Source organism: Melospiza melodia, chromosome W (assembly GCF_035770615.1).
Source record: "Melospiza melodia melodia isolate bMelMel2 chromosome W, bMelMel2.pri, whole genome shotgun sequence".
NCBI lineage: Eukaryota > Metazoa > Chordata > Aves > Passeriformes > Passerellidae > Melospiza > Melospiza melodia.
Window position 1 is genome coordinate 24,714,961 of NC_086225.1, and position 21,650 is coordinate 24,736,610.

Consider the following 21,650-nt stretch of genomic DNA (forward strand, 5'->3'; position numbering starts at 1 on the left):
GGGGACAAGGGACACCTAGACAGGCCAATGACCCCCAGGCCTGTATTGCATCCTTTGAACTTGACCAACCACACGATGCCTTGCTGGAATGTTAAGCCTGATTGACAGAACTCACTCAGCAAGGGGGCGAGGGGGAAGGGAGAGAGGTATTGCCACACCTGGGAAGGGGCTGGGAAGTTTAAAACAGGAAATTGCAACACACTGCAACATCTTCCTATAATGGTTCACTTGCTCCACTTCCTTGTATAAATGAGCTCCTAACATAACAATTAGCTTTAGCTTAAGCATCAAATAATCATTAACCTATCATTGGTGTATCTAACTTCAATATGAATTGGTTCTATCCTTCAGCTAAAATCTTAACCCTTTAAAATAATTATCCAGATCAACCTACAATTTGTGCCTCTACAGAACCTATAATAGCTTTATTAACCATCTCTCAGTTTGATCAAGGAATGTGTCCATCATAGATTTCAAATCACTTCAGTCAGGGTTCTGTGTCTTAATAGCCCTTGCAACCAAATTGGCTACTCTATCTGGATTTTCTTTATATTTTTCAAAAGGGGTCTTCCACTGATCAACTCTGCAAGATAGTATGGGACTTTTATATATATAGGTTCCTGGTTACCGACTGCCTGTCTCAAAGGGGCTTGTAAAACTGGTTCTTCACTTTAAGATGTGGTACAACTGGCTATAGGGCTTTGCTCTCTTATGGCCCTTCGTGCTATTCTTCTCCTTGTCCGTCTGATCAAAACAGCTGTTCCCCCATCCTCCTCTCCAGAGGAGCTACCTGAATTAATACTACTGTCCATTTCCGCTGGACAGGACCTGCTACACCATGAAAACCAGTCAGCCTCAGCTGGTCTGGCTCGGCCAGGTGAGACGTCATCTCCTGAGCCTGTTCCCAAGCGAACAGTGTGGTCATAGAAACTCGAGCACACATTGTTACCTCTGAGAGTGGCAGAGGTGTCGTCCCCTTGGTGGTAGGTCCCCTCTCCGCCCTCTCAATCGGAAGCTCTGCCCTCCAGCTTCACCTCTAGAGGCAGTGCCGTTGGCTGCTGCATAGGATGACTGTCCCCCCCCGCCTAGCTCCTCCCGACTCGGGAAGAATCGGTGGAGAGGGGGGAAGGGGAAAAGGGTAGAACAGCCAGAAGAACGCACGCACGTCCGCTTCCGCCAGCGCCATTTCTGGGCGCAGGAGTTGCCCTTCCGCCTCCCTCGCAACCCGAGAGGCACCGCGGAGACGTGGGGAAGGAGGGGAAGGGGGAAGAGGCAGCCAGAGCGAAGCCGGTGGATCCGCTTTCGCTAGCACCGCCGTCTCCCGAGAGGGGGACAGTGGCCCATAAAAATCCCTCTTTCATTCCCCCTCCTCTTTTATCGGCGGGGGTATCGCTAAAGCTGCACTCTTGCCCCTGGCTGCCTCTGACCGGCAGTGGCAGCAGGGGTGGGACTGGAACCGCAGGCATCCCCGCCCTCGGAGCAGGAGCCACCAAATCTGTTTCCACCTCCTCCCCGCACCCCCAAACACAGTGGGCTGAGAGCGAGCTCTTTCTTTTCATCCTTTTCCCCCTTCTTTCTTAAAAGTATCACATGATGTTCTTTCTTAGGTCCTAGCAGTTTTTCCTTACGTGATAAAAGCATAAAAAGCCTAGCATACTCTAATTCTCTGAAATACTGGTCTTGGCATATGTGAGACATCAAATTTGATATTAATTCCTTATCTAAACTGCCAAACTCAGGCCACATCTCATTGTTGTCTAATTCATAAGTTGGCCAAATTACTTTTGAGAGTCTGATTGCTATAGATAATGAGATTATTGGGTTAGTGTTATAAATGATCAAATCAAGAGCCAAACTTATAAGAAAATTTAGCAAAGATTTATTAATTTGTCTGCGAGACCGAATTTCGGTCATCACAAACCACCACAGCCAAAGAGTCAGCGTCGAGCCTGGGTTCGGCGCTGGGTGAACCTGGATCTGACCTCCAAAATGTCAGTCTCCCCCTCGGTTCACAAATGCTGCTTTGTGCAGCGAGTTCTTATACAGTTTATTCTGCCCAAGGCAGAGATGACCGAATGTTCTTTGTGTCTCTTCACATGCATCGCCGTTGCTTTACATGTGCAGAGGTGGAAAAAGGCTCAATCCAGGCGTCTCGATGTTATCAGTCGACTTCGGGAAGTCAGCATTCACATGTATCAGGGTGGCGCAGTCGATTATCTTGGTAGATGTAATCATGGAGGCGATAATCACTCTTGAGTGGTCCCGGCAATCCAGGGAAACCAGCGATTATCGACCTGGAAACTTCTATTCTTATGTTAAAAACCCCAATGTTATCTCAACAAAGTCCAGGAACCAGATGTATATAAGACACTGCTCCCAGCCAGGATGGTCAAAAGACATAGTTTGGATCTTACAATATTTTATACATTAATAGCATGAATTATCTCTACCATATACTACAGTCCCTCCCCATTTATATCACCAATTTAATTCATGCTCTCAAATTGCTAAATTTTTCATTTTCTACTTCTACCCGCCACCATTAAGGGTCTTCCACAAACAGAGTACCCCTTTACACTATTCGGTACTCCCTTTGTGGAACACCCTGATATCCCATATTATTCACATTCGCTTTTGCTTGTTTCTCGAACTTTGCCAATACTTCGGCAGCGTTGCTGGCATACTTCCTTTCTCCCAATCTCATGATTTTAGATCTGTTGCCTCCAGAAGCTCCCTCCGGATCCACGGGAATTATGTGCATTCCCTGGACCACGGAGTGGATCAGTCTAATAACACACAGAATTAGACAAGGCAGGAATAGGATTCCAGCTACTGAACAGAGCACTAAAAACATCACTTTGTTCCACCAGGCCCCATCAAACAATTTGTCCCACCATGAGGATTGTAAAATCGAGTTCCATTTTTGAACAGGGACATGGGCCATGTTTTTGATCTCGGCTGCCAAACCTCTTATGGTTTCCCCATAATCATTGATCTCAATACAGCATTCTGATTCATTGAACTTTCCACACACTCCCCCTTCTTCAGCCAGCAAATAGTCTAAAGCTATTCGATTTTGGTACACAAATGCCCGTACCTGGGTGTGCTGCCAACTAAGTAAATCCAGGGCCTCGGAGGTGTGGTTCAATACAATTTCCACTACTGCCTGCAGCCGAATCAGTCTGTTCAGTAGATAAATCGGAGTCCTATACCCGTAGCTTCCATCCTGGGCCCACGTGGCCGGTCCATAATAATCAATTATTCTTGCCCCTGGCCACTCTTCCTCCCCCCAGGTTTGTTTACCACTTATCACTGGTATTATCTTTTTCAGGCTTCTTCTCTCCCTTCTCAGGGTCTTGTATAATGGAGCCCCTAACAGGTTACTTTTTGCTCGCGGGAGAGTGAAGAACACTGGCAAGATCATGCCTAAGGTGCATGATCCCTTCCACCTTGGGGGTAACTCACTGTATGCCTTCTTTCCACAGATCAAATAAATTCCATCTGGGGCTTTCCATTTGATATTTATTTTCCCTGGGTCTCCCCAGTATTCCCTCATGCCCTCCAAGGATTGGAAAGGGTTGGGTCCTGGATTTTTGACCCAACACAGTCCCATTCTTTTGTTCCATTCACAATTTGTTTCTTTTCTCCGGCTCCAGTACCCCGAAGGGGGTTCTGGCTGCCAGACCTTACTTTTTGTGTCTGAGTTCACCGTCAGGGTAGATACACAAGGAAGGAGTATATCCCACCGTCTCAGTGTACTCCCTTCCTTCTCGACTGATACAGATAGTTCCAATCACCCTCTGGTCCAAAATCCACCCCTCAGGTCTCTGTGCCAATTTTGAGACCCTCGGATTGTCCCATTTCAAAAGCTTTTCTGGAGCCAAACCTTCCCCTTTCCAAGGCCATTTTTCTGCAGACTTCAGCCCCCCACAAATCCAACAATTTGACAATCCTAATTCAGTTGCAATCTCTTGCATCAAGTCAATGAACAGGTTCCTGTCTGGGGAAGGTAGTTCCCCACCAGCATATTGTTTTTCCAGCATTTCATATTGTTCTCCCAGTGTTTTCAATCTTTCCTGTTCAACTCTTTTCTTCCTCAGTTCTGACTCCCTTTGCCTCAGTTCCTGAGTTATCTCTCTCATTCTCCCCTCAGGATCCTCATCATTTTTATTTCTAGTGAAACAGACAACCCGATCATATTGCAGGCACACTCTGTCGTCATTTGCCTGTGCCAAGTCCAATATGAGTGGGTCTTTGTTTAAAGTAAATTTGCTGTCAAATTTAGCATTTCTCGCCATCCAATGCATTTTCCCATTCATCATGCATATCCCCAGCCTCGCATTGTCGTAGCACAATGGATTCACCTGGTGATACACGACAAAGATTGATTCTGTCTTTCCCCCAACCCCACATGGTTCAGTTGCATCGGTTACAAATGGGGATTGACATTGTTTCCACACTTCGTTATCTCATTTGATGTTGGTGCTCATCTGACTGCTCGTTCCTTAGCCCTGCCTCAGGATTGATGCACCAAATCTGTTTCCAATTCACACAATTTCACCCTTGTGCCATTCTTCCAACAGTACCCGCCAGGTTCCCTGAGACATTCCTCTGGGGCTTGGTATACCACCTGAGTGCAATTTCTACACTCATCTGTGGAGCTCTCGTTTCCGCCTCTCCTTGGGACCTCAGTGTGCAGACTGTGTCCCGCACATGGCTAGGTTCAGGCCAATCAAGATTCCCACCAGGTGTACTCCTCTGCCTTCGCCTCTGCCCCCTGGGGTGCCACCAGAGGCGAGGAAGACCATCTTCACAGCAGCAGGAGTATTCTTCAGGGAACACATTCTCTGACCTAGCTGTATACCTCCTTTTAAAAGCGCCCCACCGCGAAACTCTGATGGCATCAGAACTGCACGGTACTCTGATGGATTTCCGGCACTCCACATCCAAAATTTCTGCTTGTGATCTAAGCTTCCCACGCACCCCGTTTTGAAAAATCTGAAACCACTCCTGTGAGTCCAATTCAATGATTCCCAAATTGGTGGCTAAGGTTAGGATACGGTCAGTCAGCTCAAGCTCTTCCTCCAAACACTGAGTACACAGCCCCTTTGGCCTCTGTCCCCTTCTACAGTGAATAGCAAAATCCCCTTGACAATATTCACACTTAAAGTGTACAAATGAATAGCATACACAATCTGACAGTATACAACTTATCCACTCGCCGTCGGTCATTTACAAGGACGTTGGAGTCTGAGCTTCAAGTCTCCTGGGGAAGAAGTGACCCTCCACTCAGGCACTTTCTCCTGCTGTTCGACTTTCTTCACCCTAGACGGGTGTGTCCAGCCTTTCTCCGCTGTCCAAATGGTGGTGTCTGTTGTCAGGAGCACAAGAAAGGGACCTTCCCAGTAAGGAGAGAGGGGTACCTCCTTCCACACTTTCACAGGCACTCTGTCACCCAGTTGGATTTTGTGAATAGCGAATCCCAGAGGAGCACTCTGGTCCACTATCCCATGTTTTCTGATTTCCTGCAAATTCTTGTTGATTGCAACCAGATAGGGTTGAATCTGACCATCCTCAAACCTGGGATGTCCCACCGGCATTCCATGTCTATATGGCATCCCACATAACATTTCAAATGGTGAGAGCCCCGTCTCTGAATGAGGGATGATTCGGATATTAAGCAGTGCCAAAGGCAGGCATTTCAACCAGGACATCTGCGTTTCTAAAATAATTTAGATAACTGCACCTTCAAAGTCTGATTCATTCTTTCCACTTGTCCTGAACTCTGGGGATGCCACGTCTCCGTTCTTGGCCTGTTGTCTCTGCCTGGTTAGGCTTAGGATGGCCTTGAGGCAGCCCGCGCTCCAAAGGACCAAAGCACTCTTCAGATTTTTTGGTCTTCAATATTGTTTATTAATTCTTATCTACAAAGTTGTCTGCCAGCCTGACAGAGGTCTGCCCAGCAAGACAGCCATGGGCACACTAACCTCCCTCTGGGCGGTCGTCTATTTTTATACTAAAAACTACGTATAAGATATTTACCTTTACCTTCCAATACCTTTTACTTTTATTAACAAGTGCAGATTTAGTGTGAACCAATCCCAAAGTGCCAGCATCACCATCAAAGATGGATGACAAGAAGAAGAGGAGAAGGACAGGACATGCTCTAATTCCTCCATCTTGCCTCCTAAGAACCCCCCTGTACCAAAATCCCAAAACCTGTGTTTTCACCCTGTAAATAATCAATTCCTTCACCACTTATCCCCAAGTGATCCTCTCATCCTCATATAGGTGGCACATCCCGTGCAGGGTCAAAATCCAACCACCAAGCACTTCTGGCAACATTCCAGGATTTCCGAGCCCCCCAAGGGTTACCTCGGCAACTCTGGACATCAGGAGTGATGTGCTGAGTTCCCACAGCCACGGAGTGTAGTATTCCCATCGGATGCCTAGTGCATCAGCCATCTGCTTAATAACCTTCAATGTGAAATGAGTCCCTTGATGTGAATCAATGCAATTCACTACCCCATAACGGGGTACAATTTCTTCCAGTAATTTTCTGGTCACTGTCTGAGCTGTTGCCCATGAGCTGGGAAAGGCCTGCCACCCAATGAGTCAATTTGTCCACAATTACAAGCACAAATTTGAACCTCCCCACTTTTGGCAACTCTGTGAAATCAACTTGAATTCTTTCAAATGGTTGGTACGCAACGGGGCAACTCCCCAGGGCAGCTTGTTTTGCTCTTGATTTGTTAACTTTCTGACAAATAAGGCACCCTTGTACCTTGTTTGGCCAATTCGTAAATTCCCTTGCACCCGAAAAATTTCAAAAATTGTTCTGCCAGGGCTTGTGCCCCCCAATGTGTTCGCTGGTGCAATTTCCGCAAAATCCTACTGGTAAAACTTCTGGAAACTAATTCTCTCCCATCAGGTAATCTCCACTTATCTTCTTTCAATTTTCCCTCAATCTTCTCATAACATTGGATCTCCTTTTGGGAGGGCTGAGGAGGATCGTCAGGGACCTCAGCCCCTTTGATCTCTGGGGTACTCACTGTCATCAACGCCACGGTTTTGGCCTCCTGGTATGCCAAGTTGTTCCCCCTGGTCCGGAACTGAATTCCTGCCTGGTGTCCTTTCACATGGTCCACTGCAATTTCCTCCGGCCCCCTTAGAGCTTCTAAGATTTGCCGGATTAATTCTCCATGCATCAGTCCCTTTCCCCTCATGTTGATCAGTCCTCTTTCCTCCCAAATTTTCCCAAAAATGTGAACCCCCCCAAAGGCATACCTAGAATCTGTAAAAATCGTTCCTTTTTTCCCTTTCAGCCCCTTCAATGCCCTCAAAACTGTGTACAGTTTGCATGCTTGTGCCGACCAACTCGTGCTCAGGGGACCCGCTTCAATCACCTTTGCCGTTCTCCCATCCATGACTGCGTATCCTGATTTCCTTTTTCCCTCGTCTACTCTGCTTGATCCATCCACAAACCACTTTTCTCCCTCGTCCAGTTCCTCCTCCTCTAAATCCTCCCTGATTTTGGTTTGCAATTTAACCACCTCCACGCAATCGTGAATAAATTCCTCTGAATGAAGCTTCCCCAAACAGGAACTGTGCAGGGTTCTGCAATGTCGTTGTTCTCAGTTCCAAGTCCTGCGAGTGAATCAAAATGGCCTCATACTTTAACAACCTTGCATCAGTGAGCCATTTGTTCGCTTTCTGCTGTAGTACGCCCCGCATGTTGTGCGGTGCAAATACTACCAGAGGTGTGCTGAAGGTTACCTTCTTGGCTTCCTCCACCAGCAATGCCACGGCTACAATCGCCTGCAAGCAGGTGGGCCAGCCCCTGCTGACCAGGTCCAAAAGCTGGGACGTGTAACCCACAGGTTTCCTGACCCCCGCCCAGTCCTGCGTCAACACCCCGTGTGCCATGTTACTGCTCACATCCACGAACAACTGAAAGGGTTTTTTCACATCAGGGAGACTCAGCACTGGTGCTGCTGTGAGTGCCTCCTTGACTCCCCTGAATTCTTCTTTGTCTGTCTTTGTCCACTTGATCCAGTCTGTGGTGAATTTCTCATATAGAAACTTCACCTTTTCGCTGTACCCTTCAATCCACTGCCAGCAATATCCCAACAACCCCAAAAGCTGCCTGACCTCCCTTTTTGTCTGAGGGGGTGGTAAGGCAATAATCCCTGCCACCCTCTCTGGGTCCAGTTTCTTTTTGCCCTTGGTTAACCAATGTCCCAAGTACCTGACCTCGGGCTCTGTAAATTGCAACTTCGACTTTGAAACTTTCAATCCCTTTTCCCCCAAAAAAGTTCAAAAGCTCCATTGTGCTCATCCTTACAGCCTCCTCCCTTGGACCTGCAACCAACAAATCATCTACTTACTGAAGCAATTTTGTCCCTTCAGTCGGTACAAAGTGACTTAAAACCTGTTCAAGTGCCTGTCAAAATAAATTTGGAGAGTCCATGAAGCCCTGTGGCAACGAAGTCCACCTGAGCTGTTGCTTTCTGTTCGTCTCCGGATCTTCCCACTGAAACGTGAAATAATAGCGGCTGTCCTCAGCTAGAGGACAGGTCCAGAAAGCATCCTTTAAGTCAATTACACTGTACCAACTGTCCTCGGGAGAGATATTGTTCAGCAAAGTGTAAGGACTTGAAACTGTGGGGAACAAAGTCTTAGTTCTCTGATTCACAGCCCTTAAGTCCTGCACCAGTCTGAAGCTGCCATCTGGTTTCCTCACTACCAGAATTGGGATGTTGTGTCTGGACATGCACGGCTCCAGTGTGCCTTTCTTTATTAATTCATCAATCACTGGCTTCAAACCCTATTACCGCTCCTGAGTGGGTCGCAGCTGGTGAGAGAGAGACGATGAATCTTATTTCTTGAATCAGAAGGCTTGATTTATTAAGATATTATATATAATATATTATGACTATGCTAATAGAATATAGAGACAGGTTTGCAGAGCAGCTAGGCTAACTAAGAATAGATTCAAAGAATCTAAAACAAAGTTGTGTTCACGGACTGAGTCCCTGGCTTACACTTTGTGATTGGCCCTTAATTATAAACAAAGAAAATGAGCCAATCAAGGTGCGTCCCATTACATTCCACAGCAGCTGATAATAATTGTTTACCTTGTCTTCCGAGGCCTCTGGCCTCCAGAAGACACAGAAATCCGAAAGAAAGGATTTCTGTGAAGAAATGTCTGCGACAAAACCCCTTCTCCCTTCCATGGAGATGGAATATTGTTTGACCCATATTGGGTCTTCTGGTCTCTCAATCTCGACTCGAATCGGCTCTATGTCCAGCCTCCCGGCCTCCCCCCGAACATACCACACCCTCGAGTCTATCTTTTCCTTGTCTTGGACGGTGAGTTTGTAAATTCTCACCTTGAGCAGGGATTTTTCCACTGCCAATCCAATTTCCAGAGCAACCGTCATGTCCCTTCCCAGAAAATTGAAATCAGCATCCCGTATCAGTAATATATTTCCTGTGCACTTTTTATTTTCCATTTCTATTTCTACATCTCCTATGATTGGAACCTCAAAAGGTTCCCCTTTTGCTCCAGTTACCATCATGGAGTAGTTGCTCAGAGAGCACCCCTTCAGTATTTGTTGCACTGTTGTCCGTTCCGCCCCCGAGTCTACCATAAACCACATCTCTTCCCTGTGGGGTCCCACTTTTAATTTTATCAAGGGCTCCCTCGGTGTTTCGGACTCCAAACTGAAGAGCCCCTGACACCCCTAATCTTCCTGAAATATTGCCTGGTCCTTGGCTTCGTTGAGACAATTCCTTCAAATGTGTCCCTTTTGTTTGCAGTAAAAGCACTCAAAATCCCGCCTTTGCTCGTTTGAACCCTTTCCCTGTGAAGAACCCTGTTTCTTCGCCAGCACCTTTTTCGCCGTGTCCTTACCTTGCTCCTGCTTTTGTGCTTCCCTTACTGCAGCCACCAAAACCTTGGCTTGGATCTTCTGTTTCTCCTCATCTCCTCTCATGTAGACTTTCTGGGCTTCCCAAAGCAGTTCCTGCAACCCCTGTTTTTGCCACCGATCTATCTTTTCTAGCTTTTTCCAAATATCTTCCCAGGATTTCACCACAAACTGCGTTTTCAACAACGCCATCCCCACTGGAGAGTCGGGATCTGTTCCTGAATACATTCTCAGACCTTTGCAGAGTCTCTCCAGCCATTCCATGGGGGTCTCATCTTCCCCCTGGCACTTTCGGAGTACCTTGCTCATGTTTTGTCCCTTTGGTACCGCCTCCCAGATACCCTGAATGACCATATTTCTCAAATTTATCATTTTCTGCCTTCCCTCCTGCGTCTGGGCTTCCCACAGACGGTTTCTGATTTGGCCAACTTTCTCCCCTGGCCCCCCCGTAGGGTTTCTCTTTTCCCAATCTTTGATTGCAGCTTGCCTGATCATGCCTCTTTCCTCGTTGTTAAACAGCGATCTTAGGATCACTTGGAGATCCTCATAGGTGTAGATGCTGGTTCCCAAAAACTCATCCAACCTCTCCACCACCCCCAAAGGATCATCCATCAATTTTCCCATTTCCTTTTTGAACACCCTCACGTCACTCATGTCGATCAGGGTGTGTACGAACCCAATCACCCGCGGAGCCGTCGGTACTTTCCGTAAAGGGAAGATGCTGGGTTTCTCCTCCTCATCCCCACTGTCCCCTGTGGTCACCCTCATTGTCCACCGCCTTGTCCGATGGGCTGGGGGAGAGACGTCCCGAGGCACGGTTACCCATCTTTCCTCGGTTTTTGGAGACACCTGCGGCAGCAGCTGTGCCGCTTCCACTTGGCCATGTGGGAAAGTGGATGCCGCTGCCTGCTCTGGCAGAGGCAGTGGTGCTGTCGCCTGAGCCTGATGAACCCTCACCTCGGGAGGCATCTCAGGCACTGCTTGTGCCTGCACAGGTTTGGGTTGTTGCGGAGATACAAGGTAAGGGGGTGGAAGATTTTCCAACGGCTCCCATTCCTTTCCCGCTTTTGCCGTGTGCCAGAGAGCTTGTATCGGGTATAGACCCGTACAAGCGTGTCTCCATATTTGGGCATATTCAATTTCCTCAGGATCCCGTGGGCGGTGATCGAACGCGTGGTCGTACAAAGACTCGCAAGTCCAAGCTTCAAAAAAGCCAGGATGGTCAAAAGACATAGTTTGGATCTTACAATATTTTATACATTAATAGCATGAATTATCTCTACCATATACTACAGTGCTAACCACAAAACACTGCTTTTAACTCACTCACGTTTCTGCTTCTGTGCTGAATTCTTGGTCTCCGATGCCGCCTGGACTGCAGCCACTGTCCCCTCCGAAGTGCCATCTGGGGGGGATGTCATATCTGGGTCTTACTGGGTCCAGAGGATTCTCCTGTCCCTTAGTTGTTGCCAGAAACTGATGCCTTTTTTGGGGCTACCTAAAAATGGAGGCCAGACAAAATTAAGGGAATAAAAAGCGGATATATTTATTGAAGGGCCTTCAGGTACATTTTGGGCACCCCCCAGGGGCTACACCCAAAATGGACAATGGGTCATGAGTTTTTGCACTTTTATAAGTTTGGTATATTTGCATATTGGGGGTTAATCTTTAAATTACAGCTTCAGGTAATGAAGTAATTTGCCCCCAGTTTGTTTTCCTCCAACTCCCTTCTATTTACATTTCTCAGGGCCTGAGACAGGAAGGTGTCCTTGATTCCCAGGCCTGGAGAGGAATTGTTTTGTCTGACCAAAATGTGAAGACAGTAGCTAGCACTGTATATGGAATTTAGGAGCTATACACATAAGAATTACAGGATTACAAATATATGAAAAATATACCGGCTAAAATCCTAAGGCATCACTTCATCCTGATAAAATTTATCTGCTTGGCCAGGAATACAGTCAGAAGATAAAAACAATGCATACTATCCATGGTGAGCTATCTGTGGAGGCACCAGTGGTATTTTTTGGTGTTGGATATGGTAAAAGGCCACTCTGGCCTACCATCTTCAAACAGGCATCTCCCCTTTGAAGTAAGGTTTGACAGATAAGCTGTTAAACTGCCCTGAAGGCATATGACTTGCTGTCAACTTCTTTACGCTATAAAAGTCCAGTATACTCTCCATACAGTTATATTCTTCTGTATACTCCTGGATGTATATACAGCTTCTCCAGTGGACTGGGATGCATTTTCATGGTTACTTCCCAGGGACTGAGAGAAAGAGGAAGAAGTATTCCACAAAACAGAGTGTGGTGAGATACATCAAACCTCTATGTAATGTTTCTTTTGCGAACTTTAATATATAATTGCTTTAACGTTATTGCTTTAGTATAGTGCACTTCACCAATTTATGTTATAGTCAACTAGTACTTTTAGATTTTATACTGTGTAGTAAATAATTCTGATTAAGATCTTCTGTCTGTTCATTTGTCTTAATTAATCTTTCATAAATATATATGATTTGCCATCATTAAAACTTGTGGGATGTGGCAACTGCACAGACTCAGATCAGTGGGGATACTTAGACTTTTACTGCAAAAAACAAACCCTTTTTTACACTTCTTCAAGACACCATCTTTCCTTATATGATATTTCTTCACTAAGAAACCTATGACACATTGCCATGTCAGTAACATAGATTAATGTCCTTATATGGGGGTGATCACGCTATGTTCATTCATCCAACAGGCTCTGGTAGACTCCTTTCTGTAGGGCATCTTGAATCATGATTTTAAAAATTTAAGATTTTAGCTCAGGGTTAGAACCAATTCATATTGAAATTAGATACACCAACGATAAGATTATTAGATGCTTAAGCTAAAGCTAATTGTTATATTATGAGCTCATTTATACAAGGAAGTAGAGCAAGTGAACCATTATAAGAACATATTGAAACCAATAAAACAATGCCCAGCACCTGGACTCTGTGTTAATCCATCATGAAGCAGGGGGCCTTGGATCATGCCAGAGGGTCACAGAGACCTGATGAAGACATTCCTGACTTCATCCCTGTGACCACTGACCCAATTCGAGACCACTGACCCAATTCAAGAGAAGAACTGCGCACGCATGAAGGACTAATAACCTCATTTTAATACAAGGCAGGGATGGGAGGTGCTGGGGTTGTGCATATTTATTATTTTGGGAAATAAATAGAAGGCCAAAATCGTTGTGCAGCGCAGTCACACATTTAGGGAACGACCTCCCCCCGTGCCACCCGCCGCCATAATAAACATACCACTTTCTAACTTGGACTAGTTAGAGAGTTTTTGTCGGTGATTTTCACTTTTAATGATTCATTCTGCCATGTGGTATTTCTTCCTTTTAAGGTCAGGTGGAGACAAGCTTCTCTGTGATGTCATGGCATGCTGCAGGAGTGTCCCATGGCCTGTAGCTCAATTCCATCTAATCTCCCTCTACATATCCCCATTTTTTGTTCTCAAACTGTACTACCATAACTTTTTCAGTGCTTGATCAACTATACAAACAAAAATCATGAAACAAAACAATTGCATTGTTAGAACATGTTTGACCCATGGCCCAAACCCTACAAACCCCATTCATTTTGTTCCCTCAGTTTCCCAACAAGCTGATGATGAAGCCGGAGCAACCAAGGCTGGTCAGACCACCCTTGCAGGTACCTATATGGACTGGAATCTGTGGAAACACAAGCATATCCCTATCCCCAGGTTATCAGTGGAAAGGGTCCTTCCCATTTTCCACTTTCAACATTCTTAATAAGTACTTGTGCTTTTTCTAAGTGAGCCTGTAATCCACTAAAATGGCATTGGAGAGGGGCTAGGTGTCACAGTTGAGACAGACAGGACTTGACACTCCAAGGTTCATGTGGCAACAGCAAATTTTATTGTTAACAGCTTTATTTTATATGGTTTTCAAAAAACCTTGTGTTTAGTCCCAATTGGCTAGAAATTTGTTACCACCCAGCTCACTGGCCAATAGCTCCCTGCCTACATGCTTGTCAGGGATTGGCTGGCATCCATTCTCCCTTTTTGTTTTTTGAATACAAAGGTGTTCTTTGTCGTCTTCTGCAGGGCCCCTTGCAGAAAGGATAGCAAATATGGCACAATGTGCAAAACAATTATACACAAATGATAATCTCAGTTCGAATGAGGCTCTTTGCCTAACTTGACAAGCCTAACCTTTCCAGACGTTGATCTATCCCAGAAAATTTTTTCACACAACACATGCCATCAAATTTTTCACAACCATGTCCAGGAGCTAACAAAAGAATCTCAATAACAGCATGATTTCACAGGGTGGCATGCCACACACTATTTTTATCGATAGCCGAATCTCTAAAATGTTTGATTCTTGGGGTTCAAATGAGGCAATGGGTGAATTGTCTTACAATTGTAAATAATATTTTGTATCCTATAAACTGTTAGTTTTTTAGGTCATGTTACTGATAATTTGTCAGGAAATCTTGCCTTTCTTCCTCTATGTATTTTTAACAACTTTGTCAGTCACTGTTCTGTCAAGTTTTGAGACTGGAATAATTTTCATTTCAGAGTACAATACCTGTGGTTCCAAAGCAACTTGAACCTCTCCCCCCGTGGCAAATATAATCCCATCATGGTCCCCATACAAGTAAAATTTCTTAATGCTTCAATAGAATATCAGATGAGTCTTCATAGTTTTCACCAGCTGTCCAGTTTTGTACTTTTTCCATCACACTCTATTGCAGCATACATTGTCCAAGGGCTCTGCATTTTTGTGATAGCATACCAGTGCATACAGTTATTCCTTCAAAGAATGTGAATTTCATCTGTTCATCATATTTTTCATGACAGTCTTTGAGCCACAGAGCAAATTCTCTGTCAATTTTCATTCACTGCTCCTGTCCATTGAAGATTCTCATGAACAGAGTATTCTTATCCTTTAGCTTCAGCTCCAGATACATGAAAGTCAATTTCTTTGTGCTGACCTGGAACTTATCATTGGTAAACAGTGCACCAGAAATTCTGTTGTAGCATTCAACTGGTGCCAATCCTCTCCTCTTTGGAGGAGGGCACCAGTCAAAATCCTCCACATTTGTGTATGGTATCTATCTTCAATCAATTCAGCAAGGGCAAATGGCAAAGGATTTTGGCCCTCATTGGCATAGTACTTGTACATGTCACTTTTGACAAGTGTATCATAGTGGGGCAGAAAGTTGATTTGTTCCTTGGTTGTCAAAAGCAACATTTGATCAACTGACTGTAGCAGATATAAAGTAACTCAATCTTGAACAAGTTCGCTGAAGTTATCTTCTGTAATTTACTTCCTATTTGTTGTGGTGATAACAAAGGTTTCATCAGAAGCTATGCCAAATGCCTGGCAAGACAGCACTGTGGAAAGTGTGGTAGTTGTCCTTGCCATAGCTGAGCACTTTTCTTATTATGAACAGTAAAACAAAACATCTAATAAAGCAACAAGCACTACTGAACAAAAATCAACAAAGTAATACTTACAACTGCCAAAATGCTTTACCATCACCCAGGGTCTGCCATAGCTGGGGAACCCCATTTCACAGCAAGGACTTTAAAAGCCTTTCCCAAGAAAGGCTTCCAAGCTTACCTCAGAAGGGGGTCTAGTTTTTATAAGACCAAATCTACAAGTCAAAGTGACTTGATTTAATTTTTAGCACAGAAACACCTGCGTCTGATGGCATACTTTCCCTGCCAGCCAGGGCCAGGGCTTGGCCAGAGCCAAGACCATGACTGGAAGGGTTTCCCTAACATATTTTAAAAACAAGTTTCTCTGTAAAAACAATTAGGAAAGTTCGTAAAACAACCGGCTTTGTCATTTATCCTTAGCTAAATAATTACTCATACCATGAACAACCTGCAAACAACTAAGCGATGAACATGTGCAACCCCAAATAATATCTTACTCTATAATAAAATAACTGTATCTTGTAATTCAAATGAGCAGATCTCAACAAAAGTTAACTCCATGCAAATTTCCCATCACTCATCTCTACAACAAAGGAATTACATTTTATAATTCAGACAAGCATATTGGACAGAACTTAAAATTAATTTCACTGAAACTTAATGTCACTTGAATATAACAAAAGACACACCTAAAAAAAACATAAAGTTAACATTTAACAGGACTTAACAGAACCCAAACTGAGCAATGGATCTGATCACTGGCTCTCTCCAACATAGCTGCACCCAACTGGCTGTGCCACTGCCTCTTCCTGCTGCTGCTGGGAATGGGAATGGCGGTGGCAGCCGCCAGGAACCCCAGTACCAGGGACTGCAACTGCAGCGCTGGCCGGGCTGCCGGGACCAGGCAGGAGGCAGTGGTGGGGCGCTAGCTTGGCAGCAGAGCCTGGCAGCAGATGGGAGCCCTGGCTGCAGCTGGAGCAGCGTAGGTTGGGAGCCGTGCTGGGGGGGCTTGCAGGGCTCCGCCGGCACGCGATATGGCATCTGCCCCTCACTGGGCAAACCCTGCTGTGTGCGTGGAGCAGGGACACGGTGTTGCCCCTGCTGGTGCCACCAGGCTTCCTGGGTTGCTTGCTTACTGCCCACATGCAGAGAGCTGCGGGCGTCCCGCGGGCCATTGTCCGGTGGCTGAGCCATGTTGTCACCGGCATGGTACAGCCATGTGCTTGCTGCCATGTGCTTGGCACCATGCACTTGGTGCTGCCGCCACAGCACCACTCCCCTGTGGCTCTGCACGCTCATCCCCTGCCACTTCTGTTGCTGCCGCTACACCTTTGCAGAGGGCAAACGGAGAGGGAACATGCTGTCGGGAAGGGCTTTCCTGGCTCCATCCGTGACATGGCATGTCACGGAGTGGCACGAACTCCTCCAAAATGCTGTCTGGCTCTCCTCCAGGATAACAGGGGGCACGGAACAAAGTGCACACAGAGCAGCTGGCCGTGGCACAGACAGATTCATGCACAGCACAGGCATGCCCAGTGCCAGGGGGCCTCCAGTGGGCCAGCAGGGCAGCACTGCAGGGATAGAGAGCTTGGATGACAATCACTCCCATTCTGTTTTCTCACCCGTCCTTGCCACTTGCGAACTCGATGTGGCACCTATTCCCCTAGCCACTCCCTCCCCTACTCTGTCATCACTGGGCGCTCCAGAAGGTGGTGTCCACGGTGCCTCAGCTGTGGCTTTCTCACTCTGTTTGACTCTTATTGGCTTTAAAGTGTCCAACACCAGCTGCCAGGTCATCATGATATTTTTAGGGGTTTCATCACCTCGGGAGGCCAACTAAAATATCAATTCACCAGCCTGCTCCCATGTTTGAATATTAAAAGCAGCTTCTGCGGTAGTTGTCTTTTCCTTGGCTCTTGCACTATGACACTAAGGTTTGCAGAGTCTATTCAGCATATTTTATCCCCCGATTACTTAAAAAGAGGGTCCATACCCTCACTACAGCTTTTTCTTCTGTTGAGACTCAAGTCCCCATGTCCCCAGCATATGCTTTCCATTTACAGTGGTCCGGACTCTTGCAGCTCTGCACCCTGCCAGCAGCTCTCCAGGCTGCTCTCTCAGCTGGGCTCCATCTCCCCACTCTCCATGTGGCAGGCTGCTGCCAATCACATCAGGGTCACCAATTGTCGCAGTTGAGATGGACGCAACTTGACACTCCAAGGTTCATGTGGCAACAGCAAATTTTATTGTTAACAGTTTTCTTTTATATGGTTTTCAAAAAACCTTGTGTTTAGTTCCAATTGGCTAGAAATTTGTTACCACCCAGCTCACTGGCCAATAGCTCCCTGCCTACATGCTTGTCAGGGATTGGCTGGTGTCTGTTGTTTGCATTTGAATCTCTTGGCCTCTCGGTGCCTTCTTCATAGAGATGTTTGCTTCTTTTCCTTTAACAGTATAGGCTGGTCGAGTTATGGTCAGGGTTGCTTATGACTGTGAGGCCTCCAGGCCAGCTGTTAGCTGTAACAGTTAGGTCATTCTGAATGCAATTCAAAAAATTCAGAACATATAAGGCTTATTGCAGTCTTTGGTAGGGGGTATATCCCATCTCTACACTCCCCTCTTTTTGTTTTACCAACATAGACCTGAGAGTGCTATGGGCTCTTTCAACAATCGCTTGACCTCTAGGGAAATGTGGAATACCCATGACATGGTGCACCCCTCAAAAATGAAAAGAATCGGCCATCTATTTGGATGTATAGGCTGGCCCATTATCAGTCTTTATGGAGACAGGTACTCCAAGGGCTGCAAAAGCGGACAAAAAATGATGCCGAACATCTTACCAAATTCAGGAAAATGTGTAACATTGATTTGCCAGATTTCTAGAGCTTGAAGTCCGCAGGGACTGACTCTGAGGACAGGCAAGGGCACAACCTGTTGACAGTCAGCACAGGCTTGCACAATTGGTCATGCTTGCTTGTGTGTAACCTGGAATTGTTTTCAAAGAGCTGCGGCACTCTGGTGAAAAAACCCATGTGACAGACATGCCTGAGAAAAACCAACATCAGTTCCAGCTAACTGGTCTGCACGGACATTACCTTCAGAGATGGGGCCAGGAAGACTAGTATGGGAAAGTACATGTAGGATATAATACCTTTTCGTACACGACTGCACTGCAAAACGCAAACATAATAATAAAGAAAAGAGCAATGGGTTAGTTACTTCTTTGATATGAGCTTCTTCTATTATGCTTACTATACCTGCAACATAAGCGGAGTTAGTAACAATGTTAAGCTCATTCTGGAATTTTTCAAAAGACCTAACCACAGCTGCTAGTTCTTATTGTGAAGAACCACAAACTACTTCTATATCTTGTAGTCACTGCCCATTATTTTGCCACACTGTTACAGACCATCCAGTCTTTCCAGAACCATCTGGAAATACCATGCAGGCATTGCAAATTGGAACTGGGGAACTGCGGAGGATCAGTAACGGGACATCACGCCATGATCAATATGATCAAGTGGAGCTGCTTTATTGCAAAAAGCAAGCTATATTTATTTTGTGTTCCACTGTTCATGCCTCAAGCTAATACATGATTGGTTAAATCCTTCTACACACGCATTTTATTATTTCAGTTAATTTTAGTTAGTCTTTCTTCTTCATGCCTCTCACTGCAGTTTTCTTGTCTGCCTTTGCATCCTCAACTGTCTGCTTCTGAGGGTGTTATTCTTTCGTGTCCTTCAAGGGCAGAGTGACCTTAGTTTCTATGAAGGCTGGATTGTGCATATGTTGCATTTGTCCACTGTCCTGCAAAAAACTCTCAACGGGGAACAATAAGATTTTTCAATAAAATTCAACTTGGATAGGCTGCTGAACAAAGTATGAGAAGGCAAATGAATGCTTAATTGATCAGAAAACCCTTGCAGGGCAACATGAAAAGCCAGTGAGTGTTGCTGCAGCCAATCTAAATAATCTTGGGTCATAGGTAAGTAGATTGTGATGGTATTCACAGGGGTCTGAGGAAGAGGGAAGAGATGAGGATCTGATTCCATGTTTCAGAAGGCTTGATTTATTATTTTATTATATATATTATATTAAAACTATACTAAAAGAATAGAAGAAAGAATTTCATCAGAAGGCTGGCTAAGAATAAAAAAAAGAACGGAATAATAACAAAAGCTTGTGTCTCAGACAGAGTCCAAGCCAGCTGACTGTGATTGGCCATTAATTAGAAACAACCACATGAGACCAATCACAGATGCACCTGTTGCATTCCACAGCAGCAGATAATAATTGTTTACATTTTGTTCCTGAGGCCTCCGGCTTCTCAGGAAAAAAAATCCTAAGGAAAGGATTTTTCAGAAAATATCATGGCTACAGTAGATCACAGAGAGATCGGCACCATCAAGTTGCAACAGGTGCTGTCGATCTCTCTGTATTAACAGCAAAATCAGTTCTATGTGGGAAACAGTGCTTTTTCCAAATTGATGTGGCAAAAAAATCCACTCTAAAATAACTAGGGGGTTCTTTTGAGCATCATCCCATTGCACTAACAAGGCATACGGCTGATAAGGGGCATTGATAAGATAAAAATTGACAGGGATACCATCAACTTCTCTATGAGCCTGTTGAGCACTTAACATCTGTGTGATCTGCTCTAAGGCTTTTGTTGTTCTGGGTGTGAGGGTGCAAGGGGAAGTAAGTTCAGGGTCCCCTTTCAATAACTGGAAAAGGGGGTCAAGTTGTTCAATCGTAATACCTAATACAGGGTGTACCCAATTAATTGTTCCCAAGAACTTTTGCAAATCATTGTGGGTAGATACTCGAGATATAAATTGCAGCTGCAAAGATCAAACAGTCTGATTTAAAATTTTCGACCCTAAATATTTCCAAGGGGCTTCTTCTCATACCTTTTAATTTGCTACTTTCAAAACTTTTCATTTTACTGCCTCAATAACCAATTGTTTTACCTTTGCTGCTTCAGCAGGAGTGCTAACAGCAATCAAACTATCATCCATGTAATGATAAAGTAAAACATTAGGGGTTTTCAAGTGTACTGGAGTTGTGCTTGAGGAACAAAAAGTTGGCAAATGGTGGGACTATGTTTCATTCTCTGAGGTAAAACTTTCCAATTATATCTTTGGTGTGGCTGGGTAGCATTAACGGAAGGCACAGAAAATGCAAACCAGGGGGGCATCGTGTTAACAAAGTGGTATGGTTAAATAACAGTCTTTGAGATCAGTGATGGTCCAGGATTGTGGCAACATCTCAGGAGACTGAGGGCTCCCATAGGCACAATAACATCATTGATTTTCCTAAGATTGTGCAGCAATCACCATGCTCTACTCTTTTCCTGAATAACAAAAACAGGAGAGTTCCATGGACTGGTTGAAGGAACAACATGGCCAGCTTGCAAGTGCTCTTGCACAAGCTGGTGCAAATGTTGCAGCTTCTCCCAAGGAAGGAGCCACTGGTTGACTCGCACAGGACGATCTGTTGTCCAGGTGAGGGCCAGGACATGCTGCTCAGCAGCAGGCCCTATGATAAATTTGTTCCCAGCATAAGACCCCATTGACTAAGGCAATTTTGTCCCCACAAAGTAACAAGGAGTGAGAGTATGAGTAAGAGCCTGAGAGATGCGGGACTCCAGGCGGTTCTTCAAAATGGTTTATTGCATCCAAGACTGTCACCATGATATTTTCTGAAAAATCCCTTTGCCAGGATTTTTCTCCTGAGAAGCCTCAGAAAATAAATGTAAACAATAATTATCCAATTGCTTGGAATGTGGTCTGGAGGTTGCTTACCAACAGGTGCATCTTTGATTGGTTCCATGTGAATTATTTTTACTTAATGACCAATCCCAGTCCAGCTGTGATGGACTCTCTGGTCAGTCATGGGGTTTTATTATCATTCCTGTTTTAGCCTTCTGATGTCTCCTTTCTCTTTCTTTAGTACAGTTAGTATAGCTTTATTTTATAATTTCTTATAATATCATATCATATTATATCATATCATATCATATCATAATAAATCAGCCTTCTGAGAACTTGGAGTCAATTCTCATCTCTCACCTCATCCTGGGGACCCTCACAACACTGCAACACAAGACATTACAGCAGTCCAGGGTTGTGGGTGACAGAGCCTGTGCCTACAGCTGTCAGCTCTAGCTGCAGGCAAGCCTGAAGATGCTTGAGTTTTGGCTACAATGCATTATATACTTTTCTTTGCTGAGCATCTTAATACAGAAGAACCAATCTATACC